Source organism: Pinus tabuliformis, chromosome 6 (assembly GCF_031772625.1).
Source record: "Pinus tabuliformis cultivar Carrire ecotype Pingquan chromosome 6, CPIR1, whole genome shotgun sequence".
Taxonomy (NCBI): Eukaryota; Viridiplantae; Streptophyta; class Pinopsida; order Pinales; family Pinaceae; genus Pinus; species Pinus tabuliformis.
In genome coordinates, this window is record NC_142292.1 from 1,176,201,020 (window position 1) to 1,176,226,493 (window position 25,474).

The window sequence follows — 25,474 nt, forward strand, 5'->3', positions numbered from 1 at the left end:
CAAGACTACAAGATCACGGTACTGCAGGATTGCGGGACTGCGAGATTGCGGAACTTTGGGAATGCAGGGATGCAAGATGCGGGAATGTGGGAATGTGAGATGTGGGACTGTGGGATGCCTGATATGTGAGAGTGTAGGATTTACCATATTCCGTCACATGGTGGAGAGAGAAGGGGATGGCCCAACCTTGGTTTTTCCATGCATTTCCTTTGTTAATCCTTTTCGACCTCCCTTGACGATGTTACACTATATCGCCGAACTGCACACCGTGAGGTTTATAAGTTAGAACCTCGCTGATCACGTCGATCACTGATCTCCTAACCCTACCAATGTTTTCTGCCTGCTAGACTATGTCGATAGCCAATTAGTGATTTCGATAAGCTCTGGGTCCCCGATATGCGATTTGCATTTACACTTGGTCATTTTCTTTGTTCTCTGAGCTTTCTAAGGGTAACTTCAATAGGCCATATCTTATGATCTAGAAGTCCATTTTCGGACTTCCATATACCATTGGAAAGCTCTTTTCAGAACTATGTAATGGGGAGGGTCCAATTTAGCTCTAATATCTTCTGTGTCTTGAGAATATTACTTCAAACTTAACTATTCTTGGGCAACTTTAACCAACTGAAACCCACAATGCAGTGAGTGACAACACCAAGCATCATTGATAACCCATGACATAGTGACAACAATGCGTGTTTTCCAAAGTGACCAATGAAATATGACTGATGACAATAGTATGAATTCACCATAGATAATATCATGCAATCAAGAGTGCTCAAGAAACCATAATGCCAACAATGAATCATTAGAAGCACAACAGTTGCTCCCCCTGAATCTGTGCCAACTCTTCATCATTAATTTTGATCACATTATATCCTTATTACCAACAACAAAGAGGCATATCAACAATAGTAATAACACTTTGCAATAACTCATGATGAACCAATATTCTTTCACACATTTCTAAACAACATAAGGGCATCATCAATAGATTGCAACAGACCAATGTTAGACCAAAAATACCAATAATGATCAAATGGAAGCATATGAGAAGCTCCCCTTGAACTTTTTCCCTTCTTTATCATAATTGAGAAGCATACATTACTGTAAAAATCAGAAAATCATGTGCATACGTGATTTTCCTTCATGAGAAACATGTACAAAATGCAAAAAACTTATTTCTCTTACCAATGGCTCCACCTGAACATGTAATTCCTATTCCTAATCATAGTTACTTCATCAGATGCAACATTAGTAATATAAATATAACCAAAAGAATATCATAACAACATAGTGAATCATCATTAAGACACACATGCATATCTCCCCCCGAGATCATATACCATTGGTCCTATGGACTAGATAGTTATTATTTGTTCTTCACGAGGCTATGTACCTTACATTTACTTATGTAGTCCTTGTTACAATGATGCATTAAGTGCAACAGACTACAGTAGCAGATATATTCCTTTACTCTGAATATGAAGAGGAGTTAGACCTCTTACATCTCCCTCGATTCTTCTTTAGTACATATAAATTGTTTAAATTTATGAATCATTTTGCTATAGTTTTTCTAGTGTCTTCTTCTATATTTTTTCATCCAGTTGATGTAAATACAATTACATGCCCTTTATCAACTATTTGAATTACACTTAGAATGTTTTCCTTTAGCCAATCAACCAATAATACATTATATTCTTCTATATTCTTAATATCAACATCAACATTACCCTTACCTAGAACCTTTGCAAATGTACCAATACTAAGAAAAATTTTAACACTTTTGTTTTTGAAAAAGATGAATTTGTCCTTATTTCCATACATGTGATGAGGGCATCCATTGTTTATGTACTATTGATCTTCTTCTTCAAACAATCATAGAGAAAGGCCACACCTTACTTGTTCTTCTTCTATCTGCTTAGTATGAGGAGTGTTGGCGGATCCAACAATATTCTTGTTTGTCTGTGTATTTTGTTGTCTCAATGAATCTATTGATTTGTTCCTGCATTATTTTGCTACATGCCAAACTTTTTACAAGTACAACATCTCACATGACCAAAAAAGGGAGTATGAGAATCATAATATTTATGCTTCATATTTCTCATACTGCAATCAATAGCTTTGTGACCAAACATATTGCAATCAAGACAATATCCCTAAAACAACCATAAGTACTTGGGAGCTAGTGATATTTTTGTGAATCTCCTTCTATAATTGGCTACAATGTGCCGAAATTTATGATAGATAAAGCATTCAATATCACTATTTAAAGGAGTAAATGGATTTTTATTTCTATGGTTAGGAGAAAATGATTTTCTTTGAAAAATGATTTTCTTAGTTGCTGGTTTGGTTGACATTTTGATTATTTACCATAACTTTCTTTGTTAACCTCAAGATTACTTGCATGGACTTGTGAACTGGATTCTCCTTTTACAACTTCATGAAATCCAAGACATGATTTAATGGGGGGAGACATTTGATTATTAAGAATATTATCCAATATCTTTGAGCTATCTTGAAATCTCAATTTCTTATCCTTTTCTGCTAATTTGCCTTCTAGTATACATACCTCAATCTCTTTTTCTTATTTTGACTTTCTTAATTGAGTTCTCAACTTGATGATCTCCTTCCTAAGCTCATTTTCTTGTTCCTAAAATGCTTGAAATATCTCCTCATATTATTTATTTGATTTTTCAAGATCATATTTGAGAGAGATAATCTTTTCTTCTAGTCCATAATAATTGGTCCTTTCTTTAATTTCTTTGATTGTTGCATCTCTTCATTTCTTGTTTCCTCTTGCAAATTTTTGATTTTATTTCTTAATGAAGTTATTTCATCCTTCAAACTTTGACACTAATCATCCCTTTCCTTATAATGATTTCTTATTCCTTCTTCAATTTTCTTTCCTTCTTTCAACTAGGTTTTTAATGTGACAATATCTTCTTTGTAGGTACACTCCTTTCAATCAAGTTGTTTCAATAAATTTTGTTGATCGCTATTCTCATCTATGGCCCTTTTAATCTTTCCTTCTAAGGATAATATTTTTTAATTTGTTTTCTCTGCATAATGATTATCTTCACTTCTACCCATGAGATAAATTTCAGTTGATTTACTATCATCATCACTACATGTACAAGAAAACATACTACAATTAGATAAAGATCCAATACCTCATGATTTCTAGTCACTATCTTCCTCATCATTGATTAATAGAAAACAGGGTGCTCTTAAAGCTGAATATTTGTTTACATATCTTGACAAATTTTATCCTTTATTTGTAATTCTTGAAACTATCTTCACTTCTACCCATGAGATAAATTTCAGTTGATTTACTATCATCATCACTACATGTACAAGAAAACATACTACAATTAGATAAAGATCCAATACCTGATGATTCCTAGTCACTATCTTCCTCATCATTGATTAATAGAAAACGGGGTGCTCTTGAAGCTAAATATTCGTTGACATATCTTAATAAAGTTTATCCTTTATTTGTAATTCTTGAAACTACCACTGCATTTGATATATCACTTTCACTGCCAATATTTTCCTAAGTTGACTTCTTCTTTTGAATTTCCTTCTTCTTTTGCTTCTTTCTCATTGTCCCTGATCCACTCTCAATCAGTTAAGCTTCTAGTGGAGCGAACTGCTCTGATACCAATTGTTAGGAAAAATACTTGGGGGGGGGGGGGGGGGGGGGGGGGGTGTGGGGAGGGCATGAATCAATATTTTAATTCACTTTAACTTTAAATTTCACATTTAGAATTTTGTACACCACTATTATTTAGACAAATCGTGTGTGTACACACTTTCAGTGAATTAAAACTACATATATCTAGATTACTTAATTTTCATAACTCCAATAAGATGTTTAACTTAATCATTGCGTTACTAGTAGATATCCATATTACTTAATTTTCATAACTTCCATAAGATGTTTAACTTAATCATTGCATTACTAGTTCATTAGCCATTTAGTATGCAGTAAAGAACTAGATAAATCACAACACATAAGCAACACATATGGACACTGAGATTTTAGCTGGAAATCTAATGTGGGAAGGCACACCAGCACCTCAGCATGCAACTGCTCGAGAAGGTACACTAGCACTAGGGATCATTCATTCACAGGATCAAGGAGACAATTATGGTTTTGAAAGGACATGGATGCACCTATACTGTTGTGAAGTGGGAGGAAGTTAGATGTACAACTGACCAGAGGAAAATGGGAGCCATAATACCCATTAAACCATGGTGACCATTCCTCAATTGGTGCACTCAAGGGTCAACAAGCCAGGTTGTCATGAATCATGCAATCTTAGATATTAACAATCACATGTTATCTCAATAGTTCGAGGCTTTTAATGGTCATTCAAGCTTCTCCATTGTGTGGATCTTCATTACTAAGGTTTTACCTTTTATTTCTTGTTCCTTGCAACTCTTATCATGTATGGTATCAGTTTATGCTTTCGTTGTTTACTCTGGCTTGGTGTTTTTGGTTTTGGGTCCCAATCCCTCTCCCTGGGTCTATTTTTTTAGGAGGATTTTATTCACCTGTTTCTCTATGAATTGTCCATATCATTCTCTCTGTCTATCTAAATTTCTTGTCAATTTGTAACTCCTTCCTCCTTAACCCCCTACCATTCTCTCTTGTGTGTTTTCAATAAGCCATCCTTATCCATTCCTGCCCAACTTCCCCTATGTTTGCTACCTCCTCTGTTGTGGTGCACCGGTGACTGGTTATTCCCTCGTGATGAGGTCATCATGGTAAGCTTGGTTCACCCCCTTCTCTTGCTTTCAACACCCCATCTCTGCACAACACCCATGCCCAAACCTCATCCAAAGTTGTCATGGAATGATGCAAACATATCATCCTCGAAGCCATCAAAAGGGCTATTTTAGATATTAAAGATTGGGTTAGACAAGCTTGTAGATCTGTTCCTAACTCGCATGTGGAGCAGGAGACCAGAGATTGATCCTCGAGGTGAGAAATTCCACCAAGGAAATGGATTTAGCCTACATGCAAATGATTAATATGTATTGGCATGTTAAAACTCTTATGGATAAGGTTCTCACTGATAGAGCAGGCACTCGATATGAGCTTCTTATTTGTATGGTTGAACTCATGGAGAAAATGGACACTAACAATGACAAAGTCAATATGTTGTTCATGCATATCACTGACACTGAACCCCCATCATCAAATACCAATGGGGATCCTCATTTTCCAGATCAAAGACACATCACAGTGGCGTGAGAGCACTCAAAACCCAGACTATGTTCTATATTTTGTCTTATAACATCATCCTACCTCTAGTCTATGTAATATTTTCTTTTTGTTTATGGTTTATGCTTTTAGATCAACAAATTAGAAACAGTAGGGGAAACTTAAAAGTTATAAGTTTATGCCATTGGTTTCGTTTCCCCATTGGCATACTAGTAGAGACCGTAGAGACTGCCTATGATGTAATTTTATGCTTTATGAATTAATACAATATCTCTAATGTTACAAAAAAGGCAAAAGATCGATTCAATTATATATATATATTAATTATAAAAATTAAAAATATCAAATATACATACCAACTATATATGTGTTATCAAATTTTTAATAAAATCAAAACTAAAAATATTCCTATGAAACTTATATAAATATAAATAATATGATTAAAGACAAACATAAATTTATTTTAATTTCAGATTTATCAAAAATCTAAAGAAATCAAACCATTCAAAATGTAAATGTTTTTTTACCATAAAATTTCTGATAAATCAAATTTATCAAAATGTAAAATATTTGAGCTTTCAAATTTTACACTTAAAATAAAATTTCCATTTTGAAAAATATGATTCATAATGAAACTAAATACAACTATAATTTAAATAAATCAAACTGTGTCGAATAAAGATAGAAAATAGATTAATTAAACATCAAATTGTTTTTTTTTTAATAATGATAGAAAATATAAAGGTTTTTCCTTTCCATAAGCGATAACTTACCTGGTAAGGAATGATTAGATGTGACTTCGTGGCGATTCGAAAATAATATTTTAGAAGTTTATTTTTTCTGCATTATGGATTCGTAAAGTATGGACCTTTTTTTAATGCTAAAAAGACATCTCTCATTGCCAAATTTAAAATTTAAATATTTTTTTCAATATAAAAAGAAGGTTTATAAATTTAAAATATTTTTTTCCAATATAAAAAGAAGGTTTATAATTTTTAAAAGCCATTAAAAACAAAATTAGTGATTAAAAAACAATTTAGCCTTTAAACTTCTAATAAGTATGATTTTCCTCACTTGTTTTTTTACTTGTTAGTCCCTACTATCTCGCAATGGCCAGGGACTATGGTAATCGAAAACCACGATGTTAGTATTAATTGAGCCGTCTGTGAGCGTACTATCTTATTTGGCCTCTTCCCTAGGTGGGGAGGCAAAAAATTAGGTTATATGTATTTATGTTTTTCTTATCATTGATAGATCAGCTATAGATCAGCTTAATGCTAGCATTAATGCTAGGCATTTAATGCTTGGGATTGGGATGTTCATGCTTGCCTAATGCTTGGGATGATGTTCAATTGTCTTATTTTAGACAGACAGGTGGTCTGTTGGCCTGCATGAAGATGAGCATGGCGAGATGACGAGAGGAGAGGAGGGTTGCATGAAGATGTGCGTGGCCACAATCTTAGGTACATTATGAGTGGTACCTGCTACTGTTTGTTGACGATCCCTGGCTACAATCCCAGGGACATTATGAGTGGTACCTGCTACCTGTACTTTCCCCACTTTGCATATGGGCTTTATATTCCCTACAGCGTGAACCAGAAGTTTGGTTACACTACGTTCAATTCGAGCTGGGCGGTGGAGAGTTTGATAAGCAATAGCATGAGCTCTCGTTCTTTCACCATCAATCATGCAAAAGTCGATCAATTGTTTTCTGCAACAACTATGCAACATCTATGGGTACCCAAACTGCTACCATTACCTTTCTCTCTGCAACAACTATGGATACGGAATTCAAATGTCTCTGCAACAACTATGGACACTGAATTGTTGTGCAACAGTTATGGATACCAAATTGCTGTGGATACCGAATTCAAATGTAAGGATAAATATAATTACCGTTCTTTGTGGCTTCTGTAGCATACTACAGTCACCTCTTCTTCATTCTTATTATGTGCTTCTGATGTGCTTCTGATATGGGCTGTCATTGCTCAGCAGTAAGAGTGGTAAAGAAACCCTCTCGAAGATGAGATACAGAGGGCAAAGTCGGCTGTGTTTCTGCAGTGAGATACAATAAACCTACAATGAATAAGGTGAGATAAAACTGGAATGGTTACTAGCTATGGATACAAAAGCAAGGCGGTGGAAGCTAGCCTCACCTCTTCGAAAAATTTTACTGCCGGTGGTGGATCTGGCTTTGAATGTCATTGGCATTGCTCTTTCTGGTATCGAACTCCACTGCAACTAATCTGTTATTCGAATCTCCAACTCCACTGCAACCAATCTGTTATTCGAATCCCCATTCGTGGTAGAGTTGACACCAATCTGTTATTTGAATCCCCATTCATAGCATCCCCATTCATAGTAGAGTTGAACAGTCCCAAGTACTGCCCATAACTATTCTCAGGGAAATCATTTTTCTCATTTGTTACAATGAAAGCCAGGCCATTGCCACTGTTTCCACTCTTGTTTTGTTTATCTTGACATGCTTCTCCAACTTTGTCTGACTCTAAAGACAGTGTTCCAACGAGAGGTTTAGAAACAGTTCAAATGACAAACTCTCTGATGCGAGTAATAGCAGGAGCTGAGTCGACTGAGCTACTCAACTGTGGATGTTGTGCATTTTGGCATCAAAAAATTTAATACTATATCTTTCGCTGCCCCTCGAATGATGGATTCGAGCACCCTTGGCGACAGAGCGCCACGATTCCTCGGGTGTTCTTGTTGTGCAGGCCTCTGACGGTGTTGTTTTTATCTGTTAATGAGGTTGTCTCTATTGTTGCCTTTGTTGTGGTTGCGCGGGTGGTTGTCTAGATGAGGAGTGTTTTTGGAAGCAAGGCAATAACTAGCCAACTTGCAAATACCTTACCCAAGAGAATGAGTGGCATAAACAAAGGTGGCACTCTTTTCTGGTCCTATTCTGAGTCCTTGATCCTAAATATCCAGAGGCAAAAATGCCATGATCGAATTCCAAGCGCAGATCCTGAATATCCAGACGCAAAAATTCCAAGGCAGGCAAGCTTAAACAACCGTTGTTGTTGCGATTTTGATAAGATGGTGTTTTTAGGATTTTTATTTTCTCTTACCACGTGTTGGTCTTCTTCAGAGACATGAAGACAAGTTTCATTTTCATGTGACATGTTTCATTTTCCTCAGACGCATGAAGACAGGCTTCGTTTTCTATGAGCATGCCATGTTTCATTTTCTTTCACTGATCACGTGGTTTCTTCGGCCAACGGGAGTCTACTTTATTTGTGTCAAGATTTCTAGGATTTTCCAACCGAAAGAAAAAATCATGAAAAAATAGGTAGCAAGAAAGTTAATTTTGTTTAATTCTTCATTTATACATTATTATTAAAACAACGTTCTCAATTTACACTAATGTTATGGTTGAGAATGTGTACAAAATCGCATAGAGTTAATTTTGACGTGAGGAGTTAATTTTGAAGGAACGCTCTGCCATCTTTCTCATTAATTTATCCCTATGAGGTCTCTTGGCAGGAGATTCATGGTAGGAGATTCACAATGTTGGTACTTAACAAGGAATAAATTCATGCCATACTAAGAGCCTGAAGGATATTAATAAGCCAGCGGACCAGTTTGTAAAAATTGTAAAGGTCAGAGTTACCGTATCATTATAGATCCAGCACCCATCACTCATAGGGTTCTCAAATCTTTTAGGATTCATTTCCAAAATGTTTTGTGTGTATAGCTTATCCTCTTAGGATCTATTTCCAGAATGTTTTCTGATTCAAAACCCTAATTTTACGAATCCCCGAATACTAAAAGTTTGAGAACAGCTTGTGTCCGGCTCTCAAAAACTGAAACTTCTGGTCAGTTTGGCGAAGGTAAATTTTTGAAATGGTACATCTCACATCTTCCCCAGTATAATGATATTTAATGAATTTAGGCTTCTGTAATCCATATCAAATTTTTGAAGATTCTTGGGCGAAAATCACATATAGATACTTTTGTCGATGCGTTTCGAACCAACCAGTGTGGTTCATCGCCAGGACAAGTTGAATGAGCAGATCTCGCTTTGCACATTAAATAGACAGGGCAGAATATCCAATGACCCAATTTTAATGTGCAAAGTGAGATCTTCTCATTCAACTTGTCCTGACGATGAAACACACTGGTTGGTTCGAAACGCGTTGACAAAAGTATCTCTATGTGATTTTCGCCGAAGAATCTTCAAAAATATTGATATTTTTTACCATTCATTCAGAAATAAGAAGCAGAATAATCCAAAGTTCTCGACAGACATCTTTCTAACAGTATTTTGTGACAACATACATGAAGTTACAGGTCTGGCCCTTAACAACATTGCTAGAAAACATACAGTAAATGAATCCCCCCTCCTCCCCCCTCTTTCTGTTACATGCTTTAAAGGAGGAAATCAGTTTCACTCCAACCAATACAAGGATCTGCAGTGACAACATTTGTGCCTTTGAAATTTTTTTTAAGAGCTCTCCATATGCTACAGGAACTGGTAGGGCCAACCTAGAAATTTGAATGTTTTCTTCCCTATGTTTAAAGCATTTGGCAGTTAACAACAATTCTATGCAAAGTGGATTGACCTTCAGAAAAAACCATGTGGACAGGACAACAAATAGTATTGATGCATACCTGTCAACTACATGCTTTGATACAGACCTACCAGGTATGTTGGAACAACAACAATTTGAACACTGTCGTGCACCCTTATGGAACAGCAAAAGAGAAGTGCTAGAAGGCTAGAGGGTGTTTGATGGCTGGGCACTCATTATCACAGCACTATTCAGACTTTTGGATAGAGGACTTGTGTATAGCCCATGTCAACTTTTACATATACTTCATCACATCTTTCATTCGCTAGTACTCAGTTTCAGGTTCAGCCCAACGGTGACAAAGACTCCAAAATACAAGCGTTCAGACTTTAATGTGTGCTTGTTTTGGACGTTGACCAAACATAGTGGAAAGGGCCATTGGATTAATGAAGTGCTAACGTGGCTACATTTGATATCTAATTTCACCCAGCAGCCTCATCTTGCACATGCTACAGTAAGATAGGAAAGGAATAAGCTCCTTTTAGCACTAATGTAGTATGAATAAGCTATATTTGAGCAGTATTTGATTGCAAATATCATAGGCATTGAGGGCTTGTGCCTTGCTTTGTAAAAGCCATATTTTGATGAATTTTTTGCTGGATTCACATGTATGTGGCGAGATTCTGAGGTTCTCATGCACTCCCAAGAAGAGCACATGTCCTCGAGTTCGAGCTAGTTGTTAACCATTAGTTTGCATGGGAGTAATCCTAGTGAATTTTCTCATTACCTTAGCGATTTTCATCACTAGTGAATCCGCCAATTGACTGAGCAGAAGCACTTGATAGTAGGGATGATACGCAACAACAACCTTGACATTTACACCTTATTTGAAACAACCTTTATAGATTGGAACACATGCGTCAGATGACATAACAACACCTATAATAGTAACAAATGCGAATGTCGAAATACCATTTGTTGGAACACTTGCAAATGCTGGTGTAACAAGCTGGAACACTTGCAGATGCTGGTGTAATAAGATTTCGTTTTCGCACTTATGTTATCACTGTTTCGGGGCTGTGACTAGTTCAACGCTCAAGCCCCCCTTCCAGCTCAAGGCAGGGACTAGCTGCCATGCAGCCTATCTTGTTATATATTACATTCCAGCATTTTTAGTTCTTCTGTCGTTGTGCACCACACCTCAAGAATCATGGGCATGTGTTTGACTATCCATCCAACCTTATCTTGACTGTTAACTTTAATTATTAAAACTATTGACTCAGGTACATTGGCGCACTTCAAAATAATGTTTCATGTGAAAATTTTATTGAAATATCGAAAATTTAAATTGCATTGGTACGTGGAGTTCGCCTTTTACATATGTCTACGTGCAATGGATAGGTTTACCGTAATGGTTTTGGTATGCTCATTAGTTCTTTGGGGTTATTACAGGTTGTTTTGTTTTGTTAGGGAAAGTTTTTTGTTTCAATTTAAAGTGATGATTATTTGTTGATTTTTATTTTTACTTGTTTAATTGGTGGTTTAGATTGATTTGCAAAGGAATATGTCTCAGCACGTCGCAGGTTTTGTGGTCCACTTTTGGGAGGACTATATATGTCTCAGAGCTACTCTAGGCATGATTTCTTTAGTTGAAAAAAAAAGGAAGACGAGCTTGGACATAGTTTTAAGTCTTAATTTAAGCTAAAGGAAATAGCTTCCACTTAAATAATATCTACAAGAGTACCAATCTCCCTTGTAGTGTGTTAGAGAATTTGTTAAGTTGCATTGACATTTATTAAATTTAAAAAATTTGATGTCCCCACCAATTTCTTAGGGATTTTCAAAGCATACCTAATTTTCGAAAAAATGTCTTACATTTTGGTTGTAAAAGATATAAACTCTTCAACACTTGCTTTTTAATCAAGACTTGGGTGTTAGCCTCTCTCATAAAACAATAATAAATCCAAAAATAGATAAATTAATTAAATATTCCAAGTTAGGAATTTGTGCCTAACTCTTGGGTTGTTCCTCTAAGATAGGAGTTAGTTTAGGTAACTCCTATATTGGTGTGTGTCTGGTGAGAAATTATCTCAACCAAAGGAGAAATTATCTCAACCAAAAGTGTCTAAGATAGCACACACTATCTTGAGAACACTATCTCTCATCTATTTATTTGTAACACTATATTCAATTATTCTAATGAATGAATGAGAGATAATACATGAGGAAGCATGAAGCTTCAGCCTTTTTCCGCCAATATTGTGTCTCTGGTTTTTATGTGTGATTTATCTATTTGTCTGAGTTAATTTCTTTTTTCAATATGTGGTATTAGAGCCAGAGATGTGAGGATTGTGAGTAATTGAGCTTATAGAGCCAAAGATTGAATTGACGTGTATATGAATCAAGCTTCCCTTGTTGCAATGGCATTCGGGCTTTGCGCAAAATGCGGATGAATGTGTTTTGGTCTCTCTTGTTATGTCTGCTTCTGTCATCTGCTTGGCATGTCTGTCTGGTGTGCTTGTATTATCTGAGAGGTGGAGGCAGAGGCGTGCTTGTGTTCCCTGAGAGGCAAAAGGAAGAGGCATGTAGCGTAATCAATTATTGAATCAAGACAACTCTGCGCAGGGATCACAGTTAAATGTGCATCTGACTCAATGAGAGATCTTCAACATCCTTGGCGAGAGGCGGCAGTATAGATCGCTACTTCGTGCATAAATGGAGAGAAACAGGGCCGGACAATATCATGGTTGGATCTAGGCGGTGACCATCGTCGAATAATGGCCACCGGGAGAGTTTTATTCCGCAGAGCTTGCGGTTTCTTGGTTTTTTAAATCAGATCCTCTGCATCCATGGTGAGGTGGTTTCTTGGTTTTTTAATTTAGAATGGATCCTCTGCATCCATTTTTCTTGGTTTTTAAAATTAAATCCTGAGCATCCATGGTGAAGGGCTTTCTTGGCTTTTTAAATTAGATCATCTGAATCCATGTTACAGAAAGCGAGAGAAATCGGGCATGCCTTTTGAATATGGCCGGCGTCGAAGCGTTTTTCTGGAGGAGAAATTCCTGAGAGCCCGCTGTTAAAAGATGGAGTTAACGGCGACCCTTACCTTAGCCGGTTTTGAAGGGCGTAATTACACCTTCGTATACGGTGCATAGCCCGGTGCTTGCTCTATAATTGGCTTTTGTGTTCCGTTATCGAGCGATGGACTTACGCTGCAGCGTTGCTCGGTCACATCATTTGTTTTACGCATCGTCTCCCAATGCAGCAGCCATTCTCCCAGATTATTCCTGCTGTGTAGACATTGAATCTAAGGGCTTCAGCAGCACCGCAACCCTTGAAAATATCATGTCTATCAATGTGGATTCATCCCTCGAAGATCATCAAAGAATCAGTGCTGGATTAAGAGAAGGTTCTCATGGTGCACTTTGTCAACTGTAAGCCGAATAGCACATTGACACATGGATAGTAGATTGAGAATGTCATGCCACTGGCCATGAATATCACCCACCACCACAACACTCCAATTTCTGTCAACATCGATTTCCAGGAAAACTGTAGAGCTGACACCACAATATTTCGCTGCAGAACTGGAAGACGACAATGAAGGAGTTACGTATTGGAACAGTTCTTACATTGATTGGTAAGTCTTCTGATCGTTTCATTAAGATGTCACTTGATTTCTTACAATCATTCTTATCGGTACGACTGTGAAAAAAATTGGAGACATCGTGGGAGCATTTGGGTTTCTTTACGCTGTGGAGAGAACACATGAAAAGGAGACGGATACAGGTTAAGCCACGGGAATCGGAATCAAGAAATCTCTGCTGCTACTCGTTATTATCTGCGCCGTCGAATTTTTCTTCACATTCCTTGTGCCCAAGATGAAAACGGTGACGATGATCAAGAAGAGGGACAGGATTTTCATGCCAATGGGTTCATTAACAATAACATTATGAGAGCAATACATTGAAGTTGAGGCATTTTCCCCAGTATTTTGTCTCTGGCATATTTATGTGTGTTTATTTAATACTGCATGGTGCATGTTTGAACACAATGTTTGAAGTGATGTTTTCACTTTTTTATAAAGTGATATTGAAGTAAAGTTCTTGGAGGAATAAGAGTGGTATGTGATAATGAGGGCATGTTTTAATACTTTGGAGTGATAAAGTTTTTTTTGAAGTAAGAAGTGATTTTGTATTCAAAGTGATAAGTGGAATTCTTTGAGAGAAATTCTTTTTTGTAATCCGACGTAATATTTTACTGTGAGAGAGATTTTGAGAGTGAGTGAGTGCAGGTAGTTTTTTGAAGACATTTTCTTCTTTCAAAAATTCTAGAACTCTGATTCCATGAAGATGTTGTGAAGCTGAGCGCTTATGTACTCCAAAATTTAATAAAGACATATTATTTGTGGTGATTGTGTCCTAGATCCACCCAAAATTGAATAAGGGGATCTTAGGTACACGAAGAATGTGTTGATGATGGTGCATGCTTCATGTTGTTGTTTTTTATTTGTGTCTAGTTTTGACACATAAATGATCTCATTTAACACACATAAAGTTCAATGCAAGCAAGCACAACATTTGTAACAAAATAGCATCAAGGAAGGATAATTAAGCTCAACACATACATTTGCGTCACTACAACAAATAATCAAAGTTTTCAACATCGGCATTCTACCTCAACAAACAAATTCACTCAATACAATTAAGTTCATGAATCTGCAGACTCCAGCATTTCAAAGCTAAGTATACATCACTACAATCAAGTTAATGAATCTGTAAACTTCAACGTTTCAAAGCACAGTCTACATCAACATTATTGAACTTGTAATCAAACTCAAATTACATTGAATTGTAAGGGTGCATTCTCGGTTGAAACCGACACCCAAGTCTTGAATTGAGTCAAATTGAATTCATTGTAGTGAATCATTGAAATCATTGTAAGCTTTTTTGGGTGCATTTTCGACAGTGTTTGACACCCTTCCTTTAAAGCACAATCAAGTGAGTCCATGAGTTTTAACTCCAAATGAAACAAACAACAAGTTCACATCTCCTGCAAGCGAGCGTGAGTATTCATTCAAGCAATTTGTGTCAAAACTGTACAAGGTTCAAACCTTCAAGTGAGCCAGAGTGAAGATCATTGAAACAACCATCAAAGCAACCAAACAAGTTCAACTCTAACACCAATCAAGCAAGTTGAGATCGACATCAAGCGAGCGTGGCTATTCATTCAAGTGAGCATGAAGTCATTCATGCAAACATGATCGTCATCAAGCGAGCGTGAATTCTAGAGTTTAAGCAAGAAGTTCTACAACTCTAGAAAGTGTTCCCAGCAAGTGCAATAAGCAACAAATCAAGCGAGCGTGCCATTCAAGTCCCATAGCAAGCGAGCCTGTCATTCAAGTAACAAAATCAAGTGAAACAATTCAAAGCAGGACATCTATGACAAGAGAGCCTGATTTCAAGTGAGCACGTTCAGATGGCGCAACATATTTAGTTGTTAAACATTCTTCACAGTTTGATCATCTCCAGTGATGAAGACATGGTGCACATCAGCAAAGAAACTCTTGCTGATCTTTCACGGCATCTACAACAAACACATGAAACCATTGAGTTTCTTCAACTACAGTCGCAACTACAAAGCGATGAGCTGCAATAGAAAAGTGCTTCTTCCAAGTCATTCACCCATACAGATGAAGATAAAAATGTTGATTCCAAATCACTCATCCAAACAACTTCAAATGTCGAAGTTTTTCATGATCAAATTCAAATTTCTACCAAACCCATCATCAAGCCCTGGGAGAAAATTCAAAACAACAAGAATTGTCGAGGCTTAGGATATGTCACTGATGACACCAACTTACATATCCCAGATTATTCCAAGCCAATTAAGTTTGTGAGTGCAGGATTTCTTGAACAACTCACCTCAGTAGGTTCTGAGAAAATTGCAGACAAACAGAATTGCATGCAACCTGAAGTTCAACCAAAGTGTTCTCATTGTCTAAGAGCCGGTCATATGGAAGATCAATGTTTTGATCTCCATCTGTGTTTCCATTGTGGCAAGCCCAATCATTCCTCAGAAAAATGTCGCAACCAACAAAAATTAGCGAGATTGAAGATACATTATGAATGGATTGATCCTTGGGAATGGTCACCCACAGTCAAACGATTGTCTCAGTTCTACAACCGACTACAATCACACATAGTGCAGCCAGCAGTGAACAGATGATGGTACTCTCATGCAGTTGAATGAGGGAGTACAACAGTGAAACTCTCCTACATCTGAAGGGGGGGAGTTCAAACATATTTTGGAGAAGATTGTCTCTCCTTTCAGCTGACAAAGGGGGGAAAATGTCAATGAAATTGACAAGTGGTTGTCAGACTGAAAGTCTTGACAACATCAACGAAGCAGTCAGTGGGCATCTTCATCAGCCAGTGGGTATTTGTCATCAACAGTGAGCATCAGCAAATTCGCTAGTGGGTGATCGATAGCCAAAGCAGCAGTGAGCAGCTTTCATCATAGCAAAAACAAAATTGAGTTGTTTTTCGACATCTTCAGCCAGTGGGCAATCATCATCAGCTAATACGCCAGTGGGCGTTCATCAAATTGTGTCAGTGGACACCAGATGCTGTTTTCAAGCAAAGGACAGTTGGATCCTTTTGCGGCTTGGCACATGATGGAGTTGTCAAGCGTCCCTCTGAGATGAATCAGTCATGCAGCTGACTCAGTCTCTTCATATTGCAGTTTCTTCAGCATCCAGATTTGGCAGTTTTTTCAGGCAATATTTTTGAGGATCAACATGAGAACTTGGAAGATGGTTCCTCATTCTTATTTTGGATTTATCATTGAGGGGGGGAATGTTAGCCTCTCTCATAAAACAATAATAAATCCAAAAATAAATTAATTAATTAAATATTCCAAGTTAGGAATTTGTGCCTAACTCTTGGGTTGTTCCTCTAAGATAGGAGTTAGTTTAGGTAACTCCTATATTGGTGTGTGTCTGGTGAGAAATTATCTCAACCAAAGGAGAAATTATCTCAACCAAAAGTGTCTAAGATAGCACGCACTATCTTGAGAACACTATCTCTCATCTATTTATTTGTAACACTATATTCAATTATTCTAATGAATGAATGAGAGATAATACATGAGGAAGCATGAAGCTTCAGCCTTTTTCTGCCAATATTGTGTCTCTGGTTTTTATGTGTGATTTATCTATTTGTTTGAGTTAATTTCTTTTTTCAATATTGGGATCCTTAAGAGTTAAGTAAAATCAAAGTTAAGAATAATATTTTTGTTACAATAGGTTTTTTTTTTAATATATTTATCAATGGTAGATATAAATGAAGCATTGGGCTATATCAACCACATTAATATTTTTAATGCGGTTGTACTAGTTATTAATGTGAATGACTTATTTACGGTATATTTAATTTATTCCTAATTCATGGGTTTTCTCTCTATAGTTGTGTAATGGTAATTTTTATTTTATTTTTATTTTTATTTTAAGGAGGCAAAAATTATTATAACATTTTTTTCTATTTTAAGATAATTGTCATTGATTGTTAATTGTAAATGGATGTATAATTATTATTATTAAAAATCATGTTTGAATTGTAAGGGGTAGATTTTCACTTTTGTTAAATATTTTTCATTTTTGGATTATACTGACTCATTTTCTTATGTGGTCTAATGGTTAGGCGGAGAAGTTTGGTCCCGACACGTCGCAGGTCTTGTGGTCCACTCTTGGGAGGACTATGTATGTCTGAGAGTTTCTCTAGGCATGATTTTTTCAGTTGAAAAAAAGGAAGACGAGCTTTGGACATAGTTTTAAGTCTTAATTTAAGCTAAAGGAAATAGTTTCCACTTAAATAATATCTACAAGAGTACCAATCTCCCTTGTAATCACCACTAAAGCTCACTCTAATAAAATTAAGTATTTTCTAATAAGAAAATTTATATGGTAAAAAATTCACAATTGCTTATTTTTTTAGCCGTTTTCTAAAAAAAATTCACCCATTTGGTTACTAATTAACCTATTTTTTATAACAATATGATTAAATTAATAAGTAAAAACATTACCACTTTTAATAGTAAATTACATATTTTTAATTACATAAATATGATTTTTTAAATTAAAATAGTAACAACTTAGAATATGTTAGATTTCAAGCTACTGTGGAAGTTTTTTGTAGCATGATCCGGATTACCCACAATTTCTAGTTCATTTTGCCGACGTTTCAAACCCCAAAGGGGGTCCATCATCAGGACAAATCAGATAGAAAATGAATGAAAGATTATTGAGAGAAGGGAGCCTTGCGACCTGGATATAAATAAACCAAGAACCCTAATTTTGAAAGGGCCGACACATGATTTCTTATTTATTAATTAATTTCCTTAAATTTTATTTAAAAGTTTTATAAAAACATTTTAATTAATTATTTAATTATTCATTATTAGTTCAGGGTTAATTATTTTCTTCATGAATTCTTAATTGATTCAATATTATAAAATTATATAATTTAATCAATAATTTAATTTAATATAATTAATTATATAATTAAATCATTAATTTAATTTAATATAATTAATTAAATTAAATTAAGTAATTAATTAATATAATTAATTATATAATTAAATCATTAATTTAATTTAATATAATTAATTAAATTAATTTAAATTAATTAATTAATTAATTAATTTTCTTAGGTTTTAATTAATTTAATATAATTAATTATATAATTAAATCATTAAATTGAATTCAGGGGGGAGCGATGGAGACCGGACGAGCTAAGACACGAGAAGGTTTAGGTTAGGGTTTCAACTTTCTGCAGTAGCTGATCGACGCCCTCCGTTTACGCGCCCGCCATCCTCTGTTACCGGCTCACCTTAACCGCCGAGAACCTTGCCGCTTTCTCGCTGGAAGCTTTATCGGAGGGTAGAAGACTGAACCGCGACACTCGGCGACTTACTGTGACGGTTTTGGACCAGCTTGCACGGTCCGTTACTGAACTGCGAACTGTCGTTTTCCCCGGTTTACTCTCCGTTTCGAGGTGTCCACAGATCCGAGAAGCAGTTGGCAATGGAGGACATTGAAGCCGTTGATTATTCAGCCGACCCATTGGAAGGGGTCTCCATCTGGCGCACTCCTTTTGCCACTTCAGGAGGTATGTACAGCACAGGTTTCTCCGATCATTTCGCTCCGTTTCCGTTTGGTGACCAGCATCCGTCTAACCCTGTGGTCCTCCCGGATGATCCACCGACTTGGCCTGCTCTCTCCACCCCCCCTCACTCTCCGGCAACCCTAGGGTTTGTCTCCGGTTGCCTCAACCCTAACCCTGGTCTCCATCCTCCGGCATCGGGCTCTTTACCCTATCCGCTTCAAAACCCCTCTTTTCCCTGCCCCTCCGCCGGAATCCCGGGCTCCTTCGGTCATACTTCTGGTAGTTTTACTTCCGTACCTCCGCTCTCGGGCCATCCTTCAGTATCAGGCATCAGCGGCCCCTCCCCTGCACATCTAAACCCGGCACCACCGAACGCTAGCACCCCTCCCCCCGGTCGTCCCCTGAGCAATCCCCCTCCCCGGGGCCCTAAACGGAAATACAAGTGCTTCAAGTCCAAAGAGGATGACGTCTTTCTCAGATTGGAAGAGGACATTCGGTGGGGAGAGACTATGGATTTTGCTGATCGAGTTTTGGTCGGGCGCATCAGGGGACGTAGCTACTCGGCAGCACGCTTGAAGACCTGGGCAGCCGAAGTTTGGGGCCACCATTTGGTAGATATCCCCTTCGTGCAGACCTTCGTGAGGGGATGGTTCGCACTGAGATTCGCTCGTGCTGATCATACCAACTGGGTTCTATCCTCCTACTGGCACTTTGATCATGCCCCGGTACTCTTGAAGAGATGGTCTCCATTATTTGACCCAGAGACAGAACAGATTGGCATCGGACCGGTATGGATTCGGCTTCCAGGGCTTCCACTTCATTACTGGTCAGAAGACATATTCAGGAGAATTGGCAATGCCATAGGCACATACATGGACTACGATAAATCCTATCAGCAGACGGGCATGATGGCCTATGCCAGGATTCTCATTAACCTGGACACAAGGGGAGGTCTGCTAGAATACATAACCATTCAGTGGAGAGATACAGAGCGCAAGCAGATTATAGATTACGAAGGCATCCCATATCGCTGCCGCAGGTGCCATAAAGTGGGCCACTTATATAGGGACTGCCCACTCCTCAGGAAAGCGATGATGACTGACAAGGAAGATGCAGCCGATCAGCCTCAAGACAATCCCCCCAGGACGCAACCTGTTCAGCTCAATGGGGATCATGAGCGCACACAGAATGTGGAGGAACCTCGGAGCATCCCAGAGGCAGCCGATACTGCTATGGCTCCCACTGCTCCTCCTCCTACATCGCCAGCACCTGTGCAGCCACCGACTGAACAAGCGGGCTATGAGCAATCGGGTAAGTCTTACACTTTCCCTTCTCCGACATCTCCTATTTCTTGCATGTCGTTGGGCATCTCATCTCATAATTATATTGGCTCTGAACCTATCTCCGCTATTTTATCCTCTGCTTCTCACCCCCTGAGTTTCCGCACACACACTTCACTCATTTGCTCCCTTCCGTTCCCTTCACCGGTGGCCCCTCCATCGCGGATCACTTCGTCCCTGGCAACCCTCTCCTTTCTTTCGACCCAGTCTTCCCCCCGTTATTCTCTCCGACCCCGCACAAAGGACAGAGGTCCGGATGCTGTAGGCCTCGACCTGGCTAACGCTCCCATGGCCCTCAAGAACTCCCGGGGTCGACCCTCCCGCATTACCAAGGCAAGACACACTGCTGATGAAGAAGTTGCCCTTGGGCGACAGCAAACTATCTTCAGGGCCCTTAGAGCGAAGGATGGCCCTATTCCCCTCCCCTCATGAAGATTCTCTCCTTCAACTGCCGTGGGTTTGCTAGTTTAGCCAAAAAACTAGCGCTTAAGAGACTGCTCTTATCATCTCTGCTGGACATTATTTTTCTTCAAGAAACACTCTGTCAGGCCGAACCCCTCACCCATACCCTCACTTCCTGGTTACCTAACTGGACCTTCCATGCACTAGATGCGTCCGGTCGATCAGGGGGTTTGGCCATTGGGGTCAATAACAGAGTTGCGGAAGTCCGGAATATTTTTGGAGGAAGAGGTTTCATTGGACTAGACATTAGTTCGCATTCTGTAGAAAGGGACATCAGAATCATCAATGTCTATGGCCCTTGTGCTGACCGTGCCAACTACTGGCGGTCCTTACTTGAATCAGAACTATTCCAAGCAGACAACATTATTCTTGGAGGGGATCTAAACTTCTCCCTTGGTTTCAGTGAGTCATGGGGGCACCTAGCACAGGTCGACTCCCTAACAGATACTATGTCTAGCCTACTAGAGGAACATCAATGGGTGGATATACCGTCTGCTAGACTACAATATACCTGGTCAAATAACAGAAGTGGAGATCAAAGTCTGGCCAGGAGACTCGATAGATTTCTTATCAAGGAATCTTTGTTTAATAACCTCCCCAGAGTTCGTCAATGGGTTGGATCGGGAGGCATATCAGATCATCGGCCTATTTTCTTAGAAGCAGAGGACATCACCCACAAAATCAAAAGCCCCTTCAAGTTTAATGCCTCTTGGCTCCAGGACCCCTCTTACATCCAATTGGTCCATAATTACTGGCAAACCAATCTCATCAGGGAAGACGAGGATATCTCAGTGGGCTTTGTTAGGAAACTTACAGAACTCAAGCAGATTACTAAAAACTGGGCTCATCAAAAACGCATCCAAGATAATCAGACCCTAAAAGAGGCAGAAAGGGTCATTGCAGAATTTGAAGATTCGTCAACTGGGACCTTCCTCTCCCCTGAAAGTAAGGAGAATTACACCTCTCTCATTGCAAAACGCTCACAAATCCTGAGAGAAAGAGAAGAAAGTTGGAGGCTTAGAAGCAGAGCTATTTGGCTCACGGAAGGGGATGCCAATACAAAATTTTATCATAAATTTGCTAATGGCCGGAAAGTTATCAATACTATCTGGGAGTTAAGGAACGACCAAGGGCATCCTGTTACTTCACAACAAAACCTGGCCAGGCTGGCCACAGAGCACTTTAGAGGCATTTATAAAGCTCCTGAAGAAGTTAATATCTTAGAAATCATGAGGGTGGCCGAACTCTTCCCTAGATATATAGAACAGGAAGAATCTGAGGAACTTCAGAGGGAAGTGACCATGGCAGAATTGGAGGCTACACTGAAATGGTTCAAAAAAGATAAAAGCCCTGGCCCAGATGGATGGACCATTGAGTTCTACCTCGCTTTCTTTGAAATCCTGGGCAACGACCTTCTGAAGATTGTTGAGGACAGCAGAAGGCGAGGTAGAATATCCTCTGCCATTAAATCCACTTTCATCGCTCTCATCCCCAAATCAAATGCGCCGAGCACTTTCGATGACTTCCGCCCCATCTCTCTCTGTAACTGCCTCTACAAGATCATAGCCAAGAACATATCCTCCGAACAATTTGCTTTCCTTCACCACAGACAGATCCACGAGGCAATTGCCACTGCCCAAGAACTAATGCACACCTTGCAGATCAAAAAGCAAAAAGGAATGATTCTAAAAGTGGATCTGTCCAAGGCATTTGACAGAACGAACTGGTTATACTTGAGGCTGTTGCTTACTCATCTGGGGTTCCCCTATGACTTCATCAAATGGACTATGAGCTGCATCACTGATGTATCCTATAGTGTTTTACTAAATGGGGAAGCTACCTCTTTCTTTACTTCTGAGAGAGGACTCAGACAGGGATGTCCGCTCTCACCTCTGCTGTTTTTACTTATTATGGAAGGTTTAAGTAGAGTTATCTCATCTGCTCGTGACAGGCATCTTTTGTCTGGCATTAAACTTGCGGATAACTTCTACCTCACTCATCTATTATTTGTTGATGACATCTTGATCTTCTTGAATGGCAGTATTGGGGACTCCACTACCCTTCATAACTCCATTCTTCTCTTCCAGAAAGCTACAGGTATGAGGATCAACGATAATAAATCCACGATTACTACAATTGGCTGTTCTATACATGAAACTGCCTTTGCTACTCAACGCTTTCCCTTTATCAACTTGACCCTGTCGGATGGTATAAAGTACCTTGGTTTCAGATTGAAACCTAATGGCTACAGAATAGCTGACTGGTTATGGCTCATAGCTAAAGTGGAAAAGAGACTCCAAGTATGGTACCATAGATATCTCTCCCGTGCTGGCAGACTGATCCTCATTAAAGCTGTGATTGAAGCCACGCCAGTCTACTGGATGGCCCTTACCTGGATACCTAAGGGCATCTTGAACAGGTTACAACATATATGCAGCAGATTTCTTTGGAAGGGACATCAGCCAGGAAGACTATTTGCTTGGGTCAAATGGGACACCATCGCCAAACCCAAGCGCTGGGGGGGTTGGGGTATTAAGAGGCTCGACCTATTCTCCAGGGCACTGGCTGCCAAACTTGGGTGGCAGCTCCTCACCTCTGATGGACTATGGACACGGGTAGCATATACAAAATACATCAAGCCCCTGAACGTGTTGGATTGGATTTGCACTCAACATGGAACAAATCATAACATATCCATCATATGGAAAGCGGTTATTAGTACCTTACCTCTGTTACGTGAAGGATTAACTTGGCGCATTAAGGCAGGCAATGCGGTACGTATAGGTCAGGACCCGTGGGTCGGATGTGGGAACATTCACAGACTATCAGCTGGCCTCATCAGGCACCTTAATGACAGAGGAATCACCAACATTATGCATATTGGAGATCATGCAAACTCCACCTTCCTCCAACAGGCTTGGACCAGTGCACAAGCATTAGAAATTCTGGCTCAATGGCAGAACGAATGGATGGAGTATACGGACGCTCTCACACAAGCCCACATCAGGCTCACAGAAGGACCTGATGAAATCATATGGGCCTTTGCTAAGCATGGAGCATACGTCCCGAAGCTAGGTTATCTAAAACTCATGGAGCCTTACAAACCTCAGAATATCCACCCCACATGGAAAGCTTTATGGAAACTCAAGTCGGCCCCCCGTACACGTTTGCTTATGTGGAACATTCTGTTTGATAAAATTCCAACGGGCACAAATCTCATGAAGAGATCCTTTCACGGACCTTTTCGTTGTCATCTATGTCATGAGGAGGAAGAAAGCACTGAACATTTATTCTTGAACTGTAACATTACATTACAGTTTTGGCATGCCCTCATCACTCACTTCCCGCACTTGAAAAATTGGCAAGGCAATAATATAATGGATGCATGGGAAAACTGGTATCAGAACCACTCAGGGAAATCCAACAATATTCCGCTGCTCGCTTGCTGGGCCGTTTGGATCGCCCGAAATCAGGCTATCTTTAACCTTAGGGCCCCTCACTGGCCCACTATCCTACACCACACTATTGCTGATTATAACTTGATACCTGAAGAGGAAACCTCAGCCCCAGCACGTATCATTAGACAGGTGAATATCGACAAATCAAAACCATGGGCCTTCTTTGATGGCTCGGCGCAAGAAGTGGGATGCGGAGGAGGAGCAATACTTTATCTCAACGAATCACACTGCTATAAGATACAAATAAACTTAGGCAGAGGCACTAACAATTATGCTGAACTGTGCACAGCTAAACACATCATACACTTTGCCATCCAAAAACAATGCAGTCACCTCCAGCTGTTTGGAGATTCTAAAATAGTATGCAATTGGCTGAATGATGCATCTCATTGTCATGCATTTTCGTTGAGACACATATTAGATGAAGCAAAAAGACTGACTGCTTCCTTTGAATCATTTGTTTGTCGACACATCTACAGGGAACAGAACACCATCGCCGACCAGCTCTCCAAAGAGGCAACGCACAGACAAGAAGACAACTGGCTGATTCAGGAGGAAATCGACGGAACATACTACCAGCATTATCACAGACCTTTTGATGATCATATGGGAGATGGGCTATAAAGCCCATTACAGAATCATTTTTGTTTATAGCTTGTATATATTTCCTTTGTCTAGTTCTGAGTACAGCACTATACTTTTGATATTATCAGCATATACATATGGCTCTCTGCGAAGAGCATGGCTATAAATTTGAACACTACTAGTACACAGTTTTGGAATTGCTCCCTGCGTGGAGACAACTTGTGTTTTTTTTTACTATCTATTCTAGCAGACTATGAACTTGACAGGCACAACTGCCTCTATATGAATGCTTCGACATCTACAAAATGTAATTTCTTAACTCTAATAGAAATTACGACTTTTTCCCAGGGAAAAATAAATAAATTAAATCATTAAATTAAATTAAATTAAATTAATTAATTAATTTGTTTCTAATTTAATATAATTAGTTATATGATTAAATCATTAATTTAATTTAATATAATTAATTATATAAATAAATCATTAATTTAATTTAAATTAATTAATTAATTAATTAATTTGTTTCTAATTTAATATAATTAATTATATGATTAATCATTAATTTAATTTAATATAATTAATTAAATTAAATTAATTACTTTGTTTTAATTAATTAATTAACTTTTGAAATGAAAGACCCCTTTTTTTCTTTATGCTTCCAAGGGTCTGGAGGGGTTTATTTGTCTGATCAGAGGAAGCCAATTTC